Source organism: Lepidochelys kempii, chromosome 3 (assembly GCF_965140265.1).
Source record: "Lepidochelys kempii isolate rLepKem1 chromosome 3, rLepKem1.hap2, whole genome shotgun sequence".
NCBI classification, from domain to species: Eukaryota; Metazoa; Chordata; order Testudines; family Cheloniidae; genus Lepidochelys; species Lepidochelys kempii.
The window spans coordinates 92,200,247-92,217,454 of NC_133258.1; the positions used below are offsets into that span (position 1 = coordinate 92,200,247).

The window sequence follows — 17,208 nt, forward strand, 5'->3', positions numbered from 1 at the left end:
TCATTTGGGAGATCTAGGTTCAAGTCTCTTCCCCAAATCAGATAGTGCAAGGACTTGAATGTGGATCTCCCCGTGGTAGGTGAGTGCCCTAACCACTGGGCTACTCTGGGGTAGGTTTTTGTTGTTCTCATTTTTCTTTTTTTTTTTTAAGAGCTCAAGTTCATTTAAATGTGAAACAAAATCAAATGTGGAACTACAACACTTTTCACAAAATGATCCTTCTTGTTTTCGGATTAGCCTCTTTAACCCAGCTCCTGAAAAGTAAAAGCACCTGGTATTGCAGCACCACGCAGAAAACAAACATTCATCAGAGTGAAAACTGTGAGTTACACTAGTACTTTCCTTCTGTGATGCCATGAAGGATGACTGGATGTAAGTGCAGGTGTCAGTAAGCATGGATTGATGGTCAGCCACAACAGGCTGTATACAACTCTAGGATGCTACTGCTACTGAACTGTGTTATGTGCTGACTGAGATGGAGTGCCTGGATACAGTACGGGTATGTGACAAAATTGAAAAAATGTTTAGATTGCACTTAATTTTTGATTAGATTGCTCTTAATTTTTGACTGATAAACTGGTTACATGCCAGTGTGACCTAAAAGCATCCTAAAGCCAGATGGCAAAGGGCTGCATGGTATGTACTAGTAAATCTCAGCTGGCCTAACCAGCTCAAATATACCTTATTCTGCTATTTATTTGAAAGGTGTCTTGTAATATATCATTTGAAAAATAACACCACGTTGGTCATTAATATCACTGCAAAATGTATGCAACAAAACTGTATTAGAAATCATGGATATTCTCTGATACTGTGTGGTACAGTCTGTAAATAGACAAAGTAGGCAAAACAGGGTTTGCCCAGCCAAAGGCAAACACCCCTTTGGCTCAGTTGCAGATCAAGCCAGGTATGACCAGAAACTGAGAAAATCAGCTATTCATTTGCATGGGAGATGTCAAGATAATTTGTATTGTAAATCACAGGAGACATCAAAAATTAACGTGGCTTTGTCTTCCTGGTGAGCACAGAAACCTGAGCCCCCAGAAGGGCTTCCTAACTTTGAAGGCAAAGATAAACTTTGGGGATATAACAAACTGATGAAAGTCTTTGGGGCATCCATCTCTTGGGAGAACAAAGTACTGGCTCTCCGACTAAACTAACTGGGGAATGCTGACAACTTGGTGTGAGTAAGATACAATGTTAGGCCAAGCTACATCTTGCTAAAAGGTGTGTTATTTTTGTTCTGTGGTAACCCCTTCATATCTCTTTCACTCTTTCTTGAAATAATTTAAATCTATGTTCTTTGTTAATAATAGTATTCTTTGTTTTACTGCTGTATTGAGATGGTGTTTAACCCTTACCCCAACTTAGCTAACAAACTGTTGTGAGTACTGGCTCTTTGGATGCAGTGAACTTGGTGTTACATCTGCAAGTGTCCCGTGAGAGGGACTGGACACTGCAAAAGACACTCGGAACTGGAAGGATTGTTGGGGTCACCCTGCAAGGAGTAACTGGGCTGGTAGAAGCCATGGTGAGACCGTTGTGTTGGGGGCTCTGAGTCAAAGCTGCATAGCACAGAGGCACCCAGGGCTTCAGGGGCGGTGGTGACAGAATTCATTATTGGCCTAGGTGAACCCCCAAAGTGTGTCAGCCTGAAAAAATGGCAAGGAAGTATTCCAATAAGGTGTCAAAGAGTACTATTAAGCAATCTTCAGGCCAAGGCACAAGCCTGGCAAGGCCTTGGTATGGTAGTTGTTACTAACCTGTCTCGACATCGCTGAATATTGTTATTTTCAGATTATTTTTAAAGTAGCGTCCAGAGGCCCCAAGTGGACTGGGTCTCATTATAGCAGGCATTGTTCAAAGTCATAGGTAGATACATTCTCTGGCCTGAGGAGCTTATAGTCCAATTTGAAACAAGATGCAATAAGGGAAGGGAGAGGACATATGAGGGTAATAAAGATGAGATCATATAATTATATTAGTTAGTTGGTGCCCTGTATTGGTTTCAGGTATGTAAGTGGAACTCAGTAGTAACTTCACGAGAGTCCGTGCAGTTACACCAACGTGAAACTGATATGAGGTCAAAATCAGTCCAAGTATTTCAGATGTAATGATTAGACCAGTGGGCCAATCCCCTGGTGATATACTGTGTGTGTGTGTGTGTGCGTGTGTGTGTCAAAATATTTAGCAAATTCGTAGAGACAATATTTTAAAAATCACAGTAACATGCACCTTAACCTCTTGTGCCACTCACAGTTTAAGACTAACTCTGCATTCATTTGAGACACTTTACAATAAAATGCATAATTAAGTTTCTCTCTCTATAATACTTGTTTATTAATGGAAAAGTAAAAATCATCATTTTTGCATGTTATCTTCATCTGATGGGAAAACCAGATAAATGTAACTTCACTGCATTGCTATAAGTTAGCCCAAATATGAATGTGCACTCTTCACATAATGTGCTCACACAGAAATAGGGAATTGTTTTCACATCTCATTTCCTTAGCAGATGAGATGGAAAATTAATTTAGAAACAAAATTGCATAAAATATTAGAAGATTACTTTTTCTTATTCTATAATCAAACTTTTTTTTGAAAAGTAATGAAATTGCTGATAAAGTGAAGGTTTCACAGCATAGATCATAACCCCAATCAACCTTCCTGAACAAGGTAGCATTAGGGCAGGGCAAACAGCAATTTAATATTCACTTCATGATGTATTAGTAAATCTCTTTAATACCATAATTAGAATATGGCTAGTAACAGGTCTGTTTGTTATCTGTAAAGGAGAAAAAATAATTGCTCTCACTAATTTTCTTATAATTTGTGTTCTTTTGCATCCATCCACACTCTACCAGAAAAAGTAACCGGGAATAACGTATCCGCATGCAGGGATGACTGTTTGAAAACTATGTTTAAATAGTTTGAATACAGTTTAAAAATCCTCTGTGGATGAACCAAAAGTGAATTAGGACAGTTTTTTTTCGGTTTTGAAATAACCTTTTCCCAGCCTATGTATGTAGGTCTGTATCTGTATGGGACTCCTTTTCTTACAAATTTTTGTCTCTGGCAGTCTCACAAGTGGAGCAATGGTGGCTGATTTTCTCCTAACTACTGTGTCATTTAAATCTTCTCTTGGACTGCACAATGGTTGAAATACCAGTGTCTTTTCTATATTAGTGCTCTGTATTGTCACCACTGATTGAGCTGCATTGGTGGTATGGTAGCTGTGAAAAATATTAAGAAAGAGACTCTGGTGTAGCCCTCTCAGGGTGTGAGTTAAAATATGTTTTTGTTGTGTTTTTGGGTTTTTTTTTTTGTTTTTTTAACAAGTGTCCTATCATGGCTTTGGTTTGATCTGTCCTGGCCCTTTAAAACACACGAATACCTGGTTTAGTGGGAACTGTGTTTGAACCATATTTAAATTTGGTTTTCAAATATGGTTTCCCTGTAAGTGTAGATGGGACAAACACCCACCCCTCCCACCCCCACACACAAAAGAAGAGAAATAAATAAAAATGTATTTTACTAAATTTTTGAATTTTGAAGGGGCCTGATTTTCAGAGATGGTCAATGTGGCCTCCTTTTGTATATTTGCACGTTTGTATGACTCCGTACTCACATCTCGCTTTCTGTGCAGTAACACCTGCTCATCAAATTGAAAAGTTTCCAAATCCTGGTCAGGCAGGTCTTACATTTGCAAGTTTATGCACTGATGTTTGCTCATCAGAAGAAGGGCTAAATCCATAAGGAATAATTTATAACATACTGTTCCCACCAGATCTAAAAATTAATCTACAGACAACTGAATGATCTCATGAAAAAGCCACACAAATATATGAATTATTTTTCTCACATAAAATTTGTTAACTGCAATTAAAATATGAAATAAAGCAAACCTTATTTAACTAAAACTTAAATATCCAAGACACTTATTTACCTGAAAGAAGTAGTGTCATCCTGTGACAGCTATTACAGGTCTTTCCCCGGATGGTGAATGTTAGGTAAATGTATTCAGTTAATATTATTTTATGTATGGGGCCGTAGGGAAAGTAGAACTTGTAGTTGGACGTGAAACAGATATAAAACAACTGAGGACCCTGTAAAGGCCCTTTTGGTAGCTAGGAGCAACCACGGAATGTTTGTTCAAATTCTAGCTGTTGCTCAAAGACCAATGAAAGAGGGAGTTGAGTTTTACTTGGTGGTAGGCGTTGTTCTAGGTCCTGGCTGAAGGTTCCAGCAAAGAACTCTGAATTAGCTTATCATTGGTTTACCTGAAATGAAGAATGTAATCAAATCTGGAGCAGAGCTGTGGTGATTAGGTAGTCCACCACTGACCTTAGAAGGGTCCTTGGAATAAGGGAGCAAAGCAAGGAGTTACGTGAGGTGAAATTCGCAAGTGAGAAGCTTGGTGGTGATGTGATAACCCTGTAAAACATCCCAGAGCAGGACAGTGGTACTCCCAGAGGGAAGCCTTGCTGTGCCAGGAAGTGTCTTGGAACTTTTATGAGTGAATTTACAGCTTCTGAGATCCTAGAACTGAGGCAATCTAGTATAGATGTCCCTAGTTAGGCTCAAGACCTTAAAAAGTACTATTAGTTGGTACTTATAGAGGGCTCTGGAATTTTGCTGATTAACCATTTCAACAGCATCAGGGGAATTTGGCCAGAGGAATGATGGGCATTTTCTTATGTTTGCACAAAAAACCCTATGAAATCAACCTGCAACTTCAGAGGGCATCTTTCTCATTCAGCCTGGAGCTCCTGCAAAATTTCCTTTTAGGTGTACAGAACCTGGCTCTGCCATATCATCACTGGGTAGCAAGATATTGAAAAGTCTTCCACTTATCCAAAACCCCATCTAAGTTATGTTCATGGCCCCATCTCATTTAGAAAAATGAAGTCTGATTGTATTAGGTCATGGACAATTTTAGAAAAATCTTTCAGATAGTTGTTACAGATTAACACTTTCTCCTCCTTAAATTATACTGAACTTGTCTATTGTGTCATCATTGAACATGAAATGATATGGTCGGATCTTATTTTTATTGGATTTATTTTTTTAAAGCTAACCCTGTTGGTTTTCAGATCTTCAGTGGTGAAGGAACTAGCAAGATTCAAGACCACCTCTGTGTGCTTTGTCCTCATGGTTATCTGTGTTCTGACACTACAAACTTCTTAGATATTTTCCTGCTGTGATTTAGATAGGCAAGTGACTGAGCTTTCATGGATCTGTCCTCCCAATTAAAAAAAAAACCCAACCACTCAAAACAATATTTTTTCAGATGTGTTGGCTCTTGTAGTCAGACGGCCTCTTTGTAAAATTCACCTCCTTCCCACAGGTACACTTTTTTAAAAAAAAAATACCTCACTGTATGGTTTTTAAAATACCATATCATTTTACCATCTCATGTTCAAGGTGTCTGTTCTTATTTTTAAGGCACTTAATTCTTTGGAGTCAGGATACCTAAACCAATCAACTCATGTTCTGGGAAATGATTGCTGTTGTTAACTTCGGTCTTCTGATTCAGTGTGTGCAAATACGAAGATTATTTGAACAGGAAATAAAATGTTCTTGGTGAGGTCGCTAGAAGGAATCAGACTGTCCAGAAAGACTCTCTTGGATGTTCCAGGTAAGTAAATCCATTTTTCTTATGTTTAAGTATTTAAAATCATTGTCATTATAATGACTTTGGGATGGATTCTTCCAAAGAGAGCATGGAAACAATCGGCAACACTAGGTAAATTAGCTCCATTTTGGGGGGATTAAAATAAAATGATCCAACAAGGGGGAGTTTTTCTGTTTGTTAACATGTTCCAAGGACATTTTGTTGGCTAGCTTATGACAATTATTATTATTAAATCACTTCAAGTCATATGTGTGTGGCGGGGAGAAATGCTTGCCATCTAACAGTCTAAATCTCTTGGACTTGAACTAGTCATCAATGTTGCAATACATATCTCTGCCATTGGCTCTCATTTGCTGTTGTAAAATTTGCCTTATTGCATTTTTACTGTCTCCTTCTAAGATTGTGTCTTCCTCCTACACTATTTCTAGAGCCTATGCTCTTTGCCTCTACTTTTATGGTCCTTCTCCTCTCTCTGTCTTACAGTTGGGTAAAACTACACTTCCAATACATTAAATTTTGCAATACATAATGGGCAAATCCTGAGAGGTACAGAGTACCAGCAGCCCTTGTTGATACTTATGTCAGTGGGAATTGCTAATGCTTAAGGCTATATTTTAGTCAGGGGTATATAGTAAAAGTCGTGCACAGGTCACAGCCAGTAAACAGTAATTCATGGCCCGTGACCTGTCCATTACTTTTACTAATACCCGTGACTAAAACTTGGGAGGGTGGCCTGGGTACTTGGGGGAAGGGGCGCAGGCGACGGCGCATGGCCCGGAACCCCCAGTAGTGCCGGGGGGGTGGGGAGGTTGGCAGGGCTGGCAGGCTCCCTACCTGGTGCTGCGCCTCCCTCCCAGCAGCAGCAGAGTTTGGGTGTGGGCAGGGGGTTGGGGAATGGGATGGAGTGAGGCTCGCTCTGGGCGGTGCTTACATGGGGGGGCTCTCCGGGAGCAGCAACATTCCCCTTGCTCAGCTGCTAGGCAGATGCGTGGCTGCCTTTACCTGCAGGCACAGCCCCCGCAGCTCCCATTGCCCATGGTTCCTGGCCAATGGGAGCTGTGAAACCAGGGCTCTGGGCGGAGGCAGGGTGCAGAGCTGTTTGGCCATGGCTCCGCCTAGCAGCTGAGCAAGGGGCAACTCACTGCTTCCGGAGACAGGTAAGTGCCACCCACAGGCCACCTCACCCAGTATGGTGCCCCAGCCCCTTGATCCCTCCAACACTCAAACTCTGCTGCTGCTCAGGGAGGGCGGGGGGCACGGTGGCCCGAGACTGCCCCATCAACAGCCGGTGAGACCGGTGTGGGGCTGCCTGAGCTGCCCCTGAGCCAGGCTCACTGGCCGCTGCGGAAGTCATGGTGGTCATGGAAAGTCATGGAATCCGTAACCTCCATGACAAACCCATAGCCTTACTAATGCTCAGCATTTCAGAATTCGGCATATTATATTTTCTGCAAAATTGAAATTTTTATATGCAGTCTTTTCTTGACAGCAATGTCAGAAGCCAGGAAAAGTCATTGCAGAAAGATGTGCTTGCTGTATTGAGACTGGAATAGGGATGGTTGATACCAAAAATATAGTGCATTTGCACTGCACACCCCATTGATGATGCAAAATCATTGACTGCATCAGTCACATGGCATACAGCTAAGCATCTAAAGAACTTCTCCATCAAAAGGTACGTCTTAGTATGGAGCCTAATACAACCCCAGGGAATAGAAAACAATCCAGAGTAGGTGGTTGTTTTTTTTTTTTATTTGGTCTTTGTACTGAAAGATTTACAAGACAGGGTCTTTCACAACCTTTCACAAAAGAGAGGACACTCTCTGTATATTTGATAGGATTTTAAGAGAAAAATATTTTTCCTAACTGATCTATTTCAGGTTTCAGAGTAGCAGCCGTGTTAGTCTGTATCCGCAAAAAGAAAAGGAGGACTTGTGGCACCTTAGAGACTAACCAATTTATTTGAGCATAAGCTTTTGTGAGCTACAGCTCACTTCATCGGATCTATTTCAGTAAATATCATGAAGGACTAATTTGAAAATCATCCCCTACAGGTATAAGCTCTAAAAAATAATTCAGTAACACAAAACAGTATACTAAATCGAACTGACCTTCAAAATGGTTTTAGAAATTCATTTGGAATACTTGCAAAGGTGAAATCTAAATAAGTATATAAATTGGTGATAACATATGTATTGTGTAAAGGAGCTGTTGTGGCTCTTATGTGCACTGTGACTCATTAATCTCACACATTTTTAGCTCATAGGTTGACGCATTATTTAGTCTTCCCCATACAGAAAATGATTTGTCTAATGAACTATACAGTACTGAATCTGCACTGAATCAAACCTTAGAACTGTTTCAGTGTTAATTTAATCTGCCTTTGGAGCATCATACAATTAAATAAGGCAAAGGTGAATCAGAGCTACATTGTTAGTAAGGCGGAAACTCAGCAGGTATCTTGCTATCTAGTGGAACTCTAAATGAAAGAAGGCTCACTCTAAAAATCAGAATCTGTTCATTTAAAGTACTGCAGCATTAAACAGAAAGAGAAATCAGAGGGCATTAAAGTTAGGTTGGAAATGTGCTATTCTTTTAGTTAGACTTTCTTTGAGACTTTGGTTGGAGATGTGGTTGTTTCCTGGTATTCCAGTCCCTGTTGTCTGAATTTCATCTCTTTAAAAAGCAAACCCCCCAAACCTTTCATTTGTCTTTTCATATATATGCACAATAATAAAACAAACAAATAATAGAAATGGTTTACAATCCCTCTCACCCTTCCCTATCTCCCAATGTGGTGATATCTCCTAGGGTAAAACATTATAAATTGTATATGCAATAGATGTCATTCACATTCAGTTCAGTATCCATCTGTTTTGTACATCTGCATCTTAATAATCAAATCCAAATGTTAGATTATTTCCTTTTCTTCAGTCTTTTTGGTAAGTCTTCCAGTAGATCACTTTCTGCACTGATCCCAAACCACAAAATCTCTTCCCTTTCTGGTGCTTATTCAAATTGGTTAATATATATAAAAAAATGTATACCTATAGGTGCTTCTGTTTGGTCACAGGTAACAGTCTGTATTTTAGTAAAGGGATTCCAGATTTTTAAAGTCTAGCTTGTGCTTGTTATTACAGCACCAGGTTTTGAAGTGGTGTGCCTCAGATACAACCATCTGAGTACAGTTCCCACCCTGATTCCCCCCTTGTCTGCAGGATAGTAATTTCCAGTTGATCCGTATCAGCAGCAAATTTCAGTACTCCTTCCTAGTGCTGGCTCAGATGTGCTGGTGACTGCATTCAAATCTAGATATCCCTCCTTTGAAGTCATAGAAAGCTGAGCTTCCTGAATGCTTTTTCCCAGTTATTAAAGTTGTTTAGATCCAGAGATGCTTAGATAGACTGTGGGGCTTGTCTTTTTAATTAGTACTGGCTTGATCTCCATTTTAGATATGGATCATTCCGTGTAGTCTATTTCAATCTGGAGTTTATTTGGTCATCTTTGTGACAAATCAAAAATAGTTTCAAGATGACATACCTAGCAGTAGGCCTTTTTGTTTGGAAAATCACACCTGCCTTATCGTTGTGTCTGTGTAGCTTTTACCCTATGCCGTTTATCCCATATACCAGGGATCGGCAACCTTTGGCATGCGGCCTGCCAGGGTAAGCTCCCCGGGTGTGGGCCGAGGGATGTGCTAGCCGCCACTTCCTGCAGCCCCCATTGACCTGGAACATAGAGCCGTGGCCAGTGGAACTGGTGAACGGCCGAACCTGCGGACACGCCAGGTAAATAAAGCAGACCAGCCCGCCAGGGGGCTTACCTTGGCAGGCTGCATGCCAAAGGTTGCCGATCCCTGGCATACACAATTCACTAATATGTAATGCATTTCTTGTAATTTTTGTTTGATATGAATTTTCGCAAAGTTTTTTGGGAAAAAATATAATCCCCGAAGGATATTCATTTTGACACTAGCTATCTTGCCTAAATGGAATATTGTATATTTCTTATAATTATTGAAGGATTTCACAGTATGACATATTAATGAGGATGTCAGATTTTGGTGACAAAATTGTTCAAAATTATTTGAAATTTGCATCCCTAAATTCCTTATTGAAAGTTACCCCATCAAACTTTTTTTCTCTGATTTTGCTCATTTATATGACATGGGTTTACCCCTAACATTTCTGATTTACTATAATTCCTTTGAAGTTAGAGACTCCTTCAAATATTTAATTTACTCCAAAAGTGCTGGGAAAGTTTGTTGCTGGTTAGAAGCAAATACGCTGCATCACCTACATATAGGCATGCTTTTCTCTGACAATAGTAGCACCTTTTTCATTATTTTAATGTGATAAGCAAATGGTTCTATTTCTATGGCAAATAACTTTGATAAAGAGCTCTCTTGCTTGCGTTGGAGGCAAAAGGTATTAAACAAACTGTTGCTTGGGGTTTGAACTGCAGGCCCAGATCCAGAGCTGGTATAAATTGCCATAGTTCTATTGAAGTCATTGGAACTGTGTCAGTTTACACTAGCTGAGGAATTGCTCCAATATATTTCTATGCATCTCAGAAGATGGCCTTTTCCAAGGCATTACTTGGGTCATGTAATTCCATTCAACCCTGTCAAAAGCCTTTTATTCTGGTTGTACTCTGTCCTGTAATTTCACTTTTTCACCAGTTAGCATACTCTATTATTAATGTCCCCTAGTGACTGCTCTACATGTTTCCAAGAGAGACCCCTTATGAATTCTTTGCCATTCCATTCAAATTAGCGAGTAATCAGAGAAATGTAAGGCTGGAAGATGTTATCTTGTCCAGCCCGCTGTACTGAGGCAGGATCAAGTTTACCTGGACAATCCCTGACAGGTGTTTGTCTAACCTCTTCTTAAAAATCTCAGTGATGGGGATTCCACAAACTTTCTTGGGGAGTCGATTCCAGTCCTTACCTATCCTTATAGTTACAAGGGTTCTTCTAATATCTACCCTTAATTTCCCTTGCTGCAGATTAAACCCATTACTTCTTGTCCTATCTTCAGTAGACATGGAGAACAATTGAACACCATCCTCTTTGGAACAGCCCTTAATATATTTAAGACTGTTTTCATTTCCCCCCTGAGTTGTCTTCTCTCAAGACTAAACATGCACCATATTTTTAACCTTTCCTCAGAAGTCAAATTTATTGATCATTTTATCATTTTTTGGTAGCTCTCCTCTAGGTTCTATCCAGTTTGTCCACATCTTTCTTAAAGTGTTGCACCCAGAATTGAGCACAGTACTCCGGCTGATACCTCACCAGTGCTGAATAGAGTGGGACAATTACCTCCTGTGTCTTACATAGAACACTCCTGATAATACACCCAGAATGGTCACTTGAATAGTTTTAAAATAGCACAGTAGCACGAGAATTATGGTGTCATCACTGAAATTGGTTCACATAAGCCATAGGAAAGACTATATGTTGATTCTGCAGAAAATAATAAACAAATGTAAGTAGGTTAGGCTAATGCTCATTTCAGATGGCCAGAAGTGATGTGCATGATGAACACTCCTGTTGTGAGTATGAAGGCATCCTGTAATGTTTTCTGCATATGGATTACCTGAAGAGATCATTTCAGATTATGGTCCTTAATTTCTCAGAAGCAATTCAGTAAAGCACACTAAGGAGTTGATCCTGTAAGGAGTTGATCCTGCTCCAGCTGGAGTCAATAAGAGTTCTGTCATTGATTTCAGTGGGAGTAGAATTGAGTGCTAAGTTTGCTGCTTACCTGCCAGCATCAAATGGGTTGGCAGAATGCTTTGTGAAGAGACTTGAAAAGACCATAAAGAAAACATCAGCACAGTACCCTGAAACACTGCAAATTTCCTGGTGCCTAATATCTCTCTGAAAGTGCCAGTGCATCATTTCTAAAATGTCAGTTATAAACTACATTTGATTTGCTGGACCAGATTAAGCAAAAGTATTGGCTGGAGGAAAAGAACAGAGTAAAGAATAATTTAAAAAACCTCCTAGGATTTAATGCTAGGTTTCTATTAAATTACAGAGGAGAAAGGCATTGGGAATAACAACATACTTGGTAGAAATAAGAGGGGAAATAATGAAGAAACCTGTTGATTGATTGATTAAACTGTTGCAAGATAAAGACCCAGAAAGGGGAAGCAGCTCTGAAATTGCAGCTAATGGCAATGTGATTACTAGAAAAGAAAATTATTACTCTTTTTATCAGCCTGAAGAGGATGTAAATTATTTTCTTGAGGATATGAAAAAGTTGCATACTGTTTCTTTCCATCTGTAATAAAAAGTCAGGCAAGAGAGAGGCTGTAAATATTCTATGGAGAAGCTCTGCAGTGAAGCAGAGTAGATTTAGGGTTAATATTCTTTTCCTTACTCTAATTAAATTCCTTGTTAAATGTTTGAATAAAATGACTTTTCCTGTGACTCTCCTACCATTGTCATCTGACATATGGTGGATCCAAAGGTATAAATGAGGAAGAGCCAGGTGCATGTTCTCATAGGCATAGCTGGCCATAACATTAAACGTAGATCTCCCAAAAGACTAAAATTATACGTAACAATTGTAGAATTGTTGGCATAGTTGACTGAACAAAGATAATGTCATTCAGTTTTCTGCATACTGCACCTTTATATGAAGAAGCATTGCCTTCATTTCTGCTGCAAGGACAGCGGTGAGGTGACTGCCATTTTGTGTTTCAAGTTCAGATGCAGAGTGTGACTTACTCTTTTCCTCAATCTGAAATAGTCATCTACACTGAAAAATACTAGATTTGCTCATAGTAGTAACTGAAAAAAATTGCTAGTTGCTCTGAAGATATGAATACAAATGTTAATCTAGAAGATGAATTGCTGGGTGCAGATAAGGAATCAGCGGAAGAGCAGATGCTCAGTTTTCCATCATGGCAAAATGGACAGAGTTATTTCTTGCGGTTGTATGGTTGGAATGTGTTGGCTGACTGGTGAGTGAAACATAATCAACTTTCCTACTCTTCATTAAATTACTGTATATACTAGTAATAAATCTCTCATTTTCATTTGAACTTTTTTCCTTAGTGATGTTTTAATAGCCTTAACTCATTTGAAGTGTCATAGTTAAAAAATCTGTGCACTATTCTAAAAACGCAAGCAATACTATCCAGTAGAGCTGAGAAAATAACTCACAGTAAATAAGTTATTTAGTGAACATATGTTCTTTTTCTGCTCTAGAAATATATGTGAGTAGGTCAGTTTCCTATGATTTCCACATAGGCTTATCCCCACTTTGCTATTTCATGACCTGCCAGATCATGAGATATTTTTTTTTTACTCTAGTTGTAAGTGTAGGTATGACTTCATATGAAGATTAAAAAAAAGTATATGGAGAGATGACCATTAGTTTCTCATTCATTCCACACTTTATCCTTGTTCTTGAAATGCACAAGATTGTGGGAACGAAAGCTAGGAATAGTCACGCCCCCTTTCCTTCCCCTGCCCCGTGTTCATGTTCCAGTAAACTAAAATAAAAACAAATTATTTTTTCATATGGTCTCTCTGGTTCTTCCATGGTTTGGTTCAAACATTTGTGTTGCAAGATTGGGGCCAGGCTCTTTTGGTGGCGAGACGGTTCAAACTCACGCTGCCTTGACATTCTCAGTACCAAGGCCATTTAGAGAGGTGCAATCTCCTGAGAGCAATGACAGTTCCATGCTAGTGTCTTTGCAGGCACTTTATGCTAAAAGAGGCATGAAGGAGATTTGGCTATAAATGTACCCCCACTCTTTTGTTGCTGGCTACCAGACAGGTGCACATGCTGCGTGGCCTTACAGGGATGTAACAGTAGCTGCATTCCTTCTGTGCACTGTGGAGATTAGAGAGGCCTGGCACTCTAAACTGCCCCTCTGTGAATTCCAGTGTTTGAGAGCCATGAATAAGCCCTCACTGATGGCCTAAGTCTGATAATGAGTAAATTCTAAGGAAAACCAAATTATCTAGTTTATGCCGGCGTTATTACTGTCATAAATAGATACTAATTGTTGCCAAGAAGGCCAATGGCATTTTGGGATGTATAAGTAGGGGCATAGCGAGCAGATCGAGGGACGTGATCGTTCCCCTCTATTCAACATTGGTGAGGCCTCATCTGGAGTACTGTGTCCAGTTTTGGGCCCCACACTTCAAGAAGGATGTGGATAAATTGGAGAGAGTCCAGCGAAGGGCAACAAAAATGATTAGGGGACTGGAACACATGAGTTATGAGGAGAGGCTGAGGGAGCTGGGATTGTTTAGCCTGCAGAAGAGAAGAATGAGGGGGGATTTGATAGCTGCTTTCAACTACCTGAAAGGTGGATCCAAAGAGGATGGCTCTAGACTGTTCTCAATGGTAGCAGATGACAGAACGAGGAGTAATGGTCTCAAGTTGCAGTGGGGGAGGTTTAGATTGGATATTAGGAAAAACTTTTTCACTAAGAGGGTGGTGAAACACTGGAATGCGTTACCTAGGGAGGTGGTAGAATCTCCTTCCTTAGAGGTTTTTAAGGTCAGGCTTGACAAAGCCCTGGCTGGGATGATTTAACTGGGAATTGGTCCTGCTTCGAGCAGGGGGTTGGACTAGATGACCTTCTGGGGTCCCTTCCAACCCTGATATTCTATGATTCTATGATAATCCGGGGTGCACTGCAATAGACAATCCCCAGCCACATGCTGATGTCATGAATTTGTAAAAAACGGACAAGCACAATAATGGGTTTCTGCCATGCTACATTAATTACCCATAGGCATGACGTGTAGGATTTTATAACAGTTTATCCATATATTTCTGTGGCAAGTAACCCTGGACTTGTGGCAACAAATGCACATTTCTGGGATGCATTTTCTTATTTCCACTGTGTGGTAACGATTAGTTGATAGAGATTAGTAACTGTACTGAGGTAGTCCAGGTTCTTAAAATGTGGTGGTGGTAATACCACCCACCTCTTAAATTTTGTCCCCGTATTTAGGGCACTTACCTTGGATGTGGGAGAGACATGTTCAATGCCCCTCCACCCACGCCTGAGGAGGGGAAAGGATTTGCCCAAGGATCTCCTTCTTAGTGTAAGCGGGGAACTTTCCTGGCTTATACAATACCCCGGTGAAATGGGCTAGTGAAAGGATCTGAGTTCTCACTCCCACTTCCTTTACCCAGAGGCCTGCCTGACCTCAAGGCTCCCCTTCCACTCTCCCCTGTGGCAGAGTCCTCGTAACCCCAACAAGGCTGGGCCCAGGATTCCTGGGCAGGGGCTCAACCCCCAACCTTGTTGTGGTAACTAGGGCAGGGGTAGGATGTTCCCACTCTGGGGTGCTCTCTCTGCACTGGATGCTTCCCTGACCCACTGATCATTATACAGTTCAAAGCAAATACAATTTATTAAACAGCAATCAATTTAAAAAATAAGGAAAAAATGGCAAAGGTTAAAGGAAAACACATAACCCTGCTTTGTGGCACAGGGACATCACATCCAGTGTCTCTGGAATGTAAGGGAAGTTCAGTCTGTTCCTCACAAGTCCCAGGCCTCCTCCTCAGGCCCTGGCTGTACTGCAGGGATGCTGCAGGTCGGACACTTGCTCTGGCAGTGGCCACGTGCTCTCAGGCTCTAGGTGGCAGGACCCTTCTTCCCAGCATTACCACCACCCCATTGGGGTTACAATCCCCCTCCAAGTCTGGCCTGCAGAGCCTCTTGGTTGAGGGCGGCTCCCTGTGCTGGATCTGCTGCCCAGGGTCCCACTCTCTCTCCGCAACTGCTCACCGTGCTTGGCTCTGGACTGCTCCAGCTTCACCACTCTGCCTCAGCATGGCTGCTGCTCTGCCTCCAGCTCCCTAGGTTGCTTTTCTGGCCCCCCTGCTCTACTTACTGCAGCTCTCCTCCCAGGACAGGTCTGCTCTGTGGGCTGCTTCTGTGACTCTGCTCCCACCACTGACCTGCTTCCTGGGTTGCTTTTCTGGCCCCTCTGGATGTGGCGCAGCTCTGCTCCCCAGCCCAGCTTGGGTCCCTGCTCTCTCCTTAGCTCAGCCCCACTCTGTCTGACGCAGGCAATTCCAGCTCACGCTGAGGATGGGACCTCCCTGGCCTCCTGACTCCCTGATTAGCCTGCCCACCCTGTCAATTAGGCAGACCTGGAGCCCTGGCCTATCCCCATTGTTCCTGGGACTGTCAGTCTCAGGGTCCTGATTTCCCATTGACCCTTCCCCTTTTAGTACTGGGAGCTAGCCAACCAAAACACCCCCCCCGAATGTTAGTAAGGGGCCAACAGTCCCCTTACATTAGGAAAGTGCCCTGAACACTGGGCTATGGGATACTCTGATGTGGGGCTCCCTCAATTTCCCCTGTTGAAGCTGTTTCACTGTGGATAAATAATTAGAGTGATTGTAGTAGGGGGACTGGACACTGGATCTTTCACCTTCCAAGTCAATGCTCTAGCAGTGGTTTCTAAAACTAGGACTTAGGCAATTAAATGAGGGGTTAAGGCATCTGAGTGCCTTTGCAGATCTGGGCTTAAGTTAATGGTGAAAAACTCAAGTTTTGGGGAATTTCATTTCTCCCCCCCCCCCAGTATTGAGAAAGGAAATTGGAATGAAAAGCATGGGGGAAGTAACATTTAAATGATACCATAGAAACCATACTTTAAAAATAAAAACATGCAGGCAAGGGCCTTGTGACTTAAAGGGCAAAACAATCTATGTCATTCTGAGTCATTTAAAATGAAGGGTGAATTATGTAAAGCAATGTGGTCATTTTCAGATTCAAAGCCAGGAGGCAAATGCTACTGATGTAGGTTCATCTGCTTGCTCTTTAGTCCTTGTTGATGGCAGGGTTGATTTGTTAGGGTTCTTTACTGATTGAAAAAGGTTCAAAAATGTGATTCCTTCCCCTCAACAAATGTGTTCTGTTACAATGTAAACTATACCTTACTGTTGAGTTTTCCTGTTTTTTGACTTTAACAGACTGCATGTCGCTGATGTCGTGAGCTGATCAGATCATCAACAGGTGGCAGTGTGGCATAAAATTAAAACAAGGGAGAGGTTCAGAGTCAACATCATGGTGACAAGATAGAGGAGGGGAACCTGGTGGTAGGATTGAAAAGAATGAAGGGCTGGATGCAGGCTGACGATAAACTTTTACTCTTGTCAAAACCCCGTCAAACAGCAGTTCTATAAGATAACCAAATAATATTGTCTGGAAAGTGTATGTATGTTTGTGTTTTACTCTGGGTTAAATCCTGAGAGGTTCTGAATACTGCATTAATGTTGATGGAATAAGTGGCCCAAAGAGTCAAAAGTGTTGGCATGATCCTGAAACTGTGCAATAATAAACATTGTCATGGTACTAAGCAGTGTGAGGTCTCTATATACCACATCTTCAACCGTATTTAACAAACACCATTACATTTTTTAAAAAAACGTTTTATTAAAGTTCCAAGGGGAAAAAGAATTCAAGTATTAAACCTTTTAATATCCATTTTCCCTTTAGCTGTAGAAAGTCATTAGAAGGACACCTCCCCCCGTTTGACAGTCTTTTCGATGGCATTACAGGTAACTGTCCTTTTT

General features: G+C 41.1%; 1 long non-coding RNA gene across 1 annotated transcript; it reads left to right on the forward strand.

Moving 5' to 3' along the window:
• Nucleotides 1-243: 243 nt before the first annotated feature.
• LOC140908228 (uncharacterized) lies at nt 244-16,939 on the forward strand. The gene is made up of 3 exons (XR_012157810.1): nt 244-321; nt 5,446-5,638; nt 16,606-16,939. It is a non-coding gene; the product is annotated as an uncharacterized lncRNA (long non-coding RNA).
• Nucleotides 16,940-17,208: the final 269 nt, after the last annotated feature.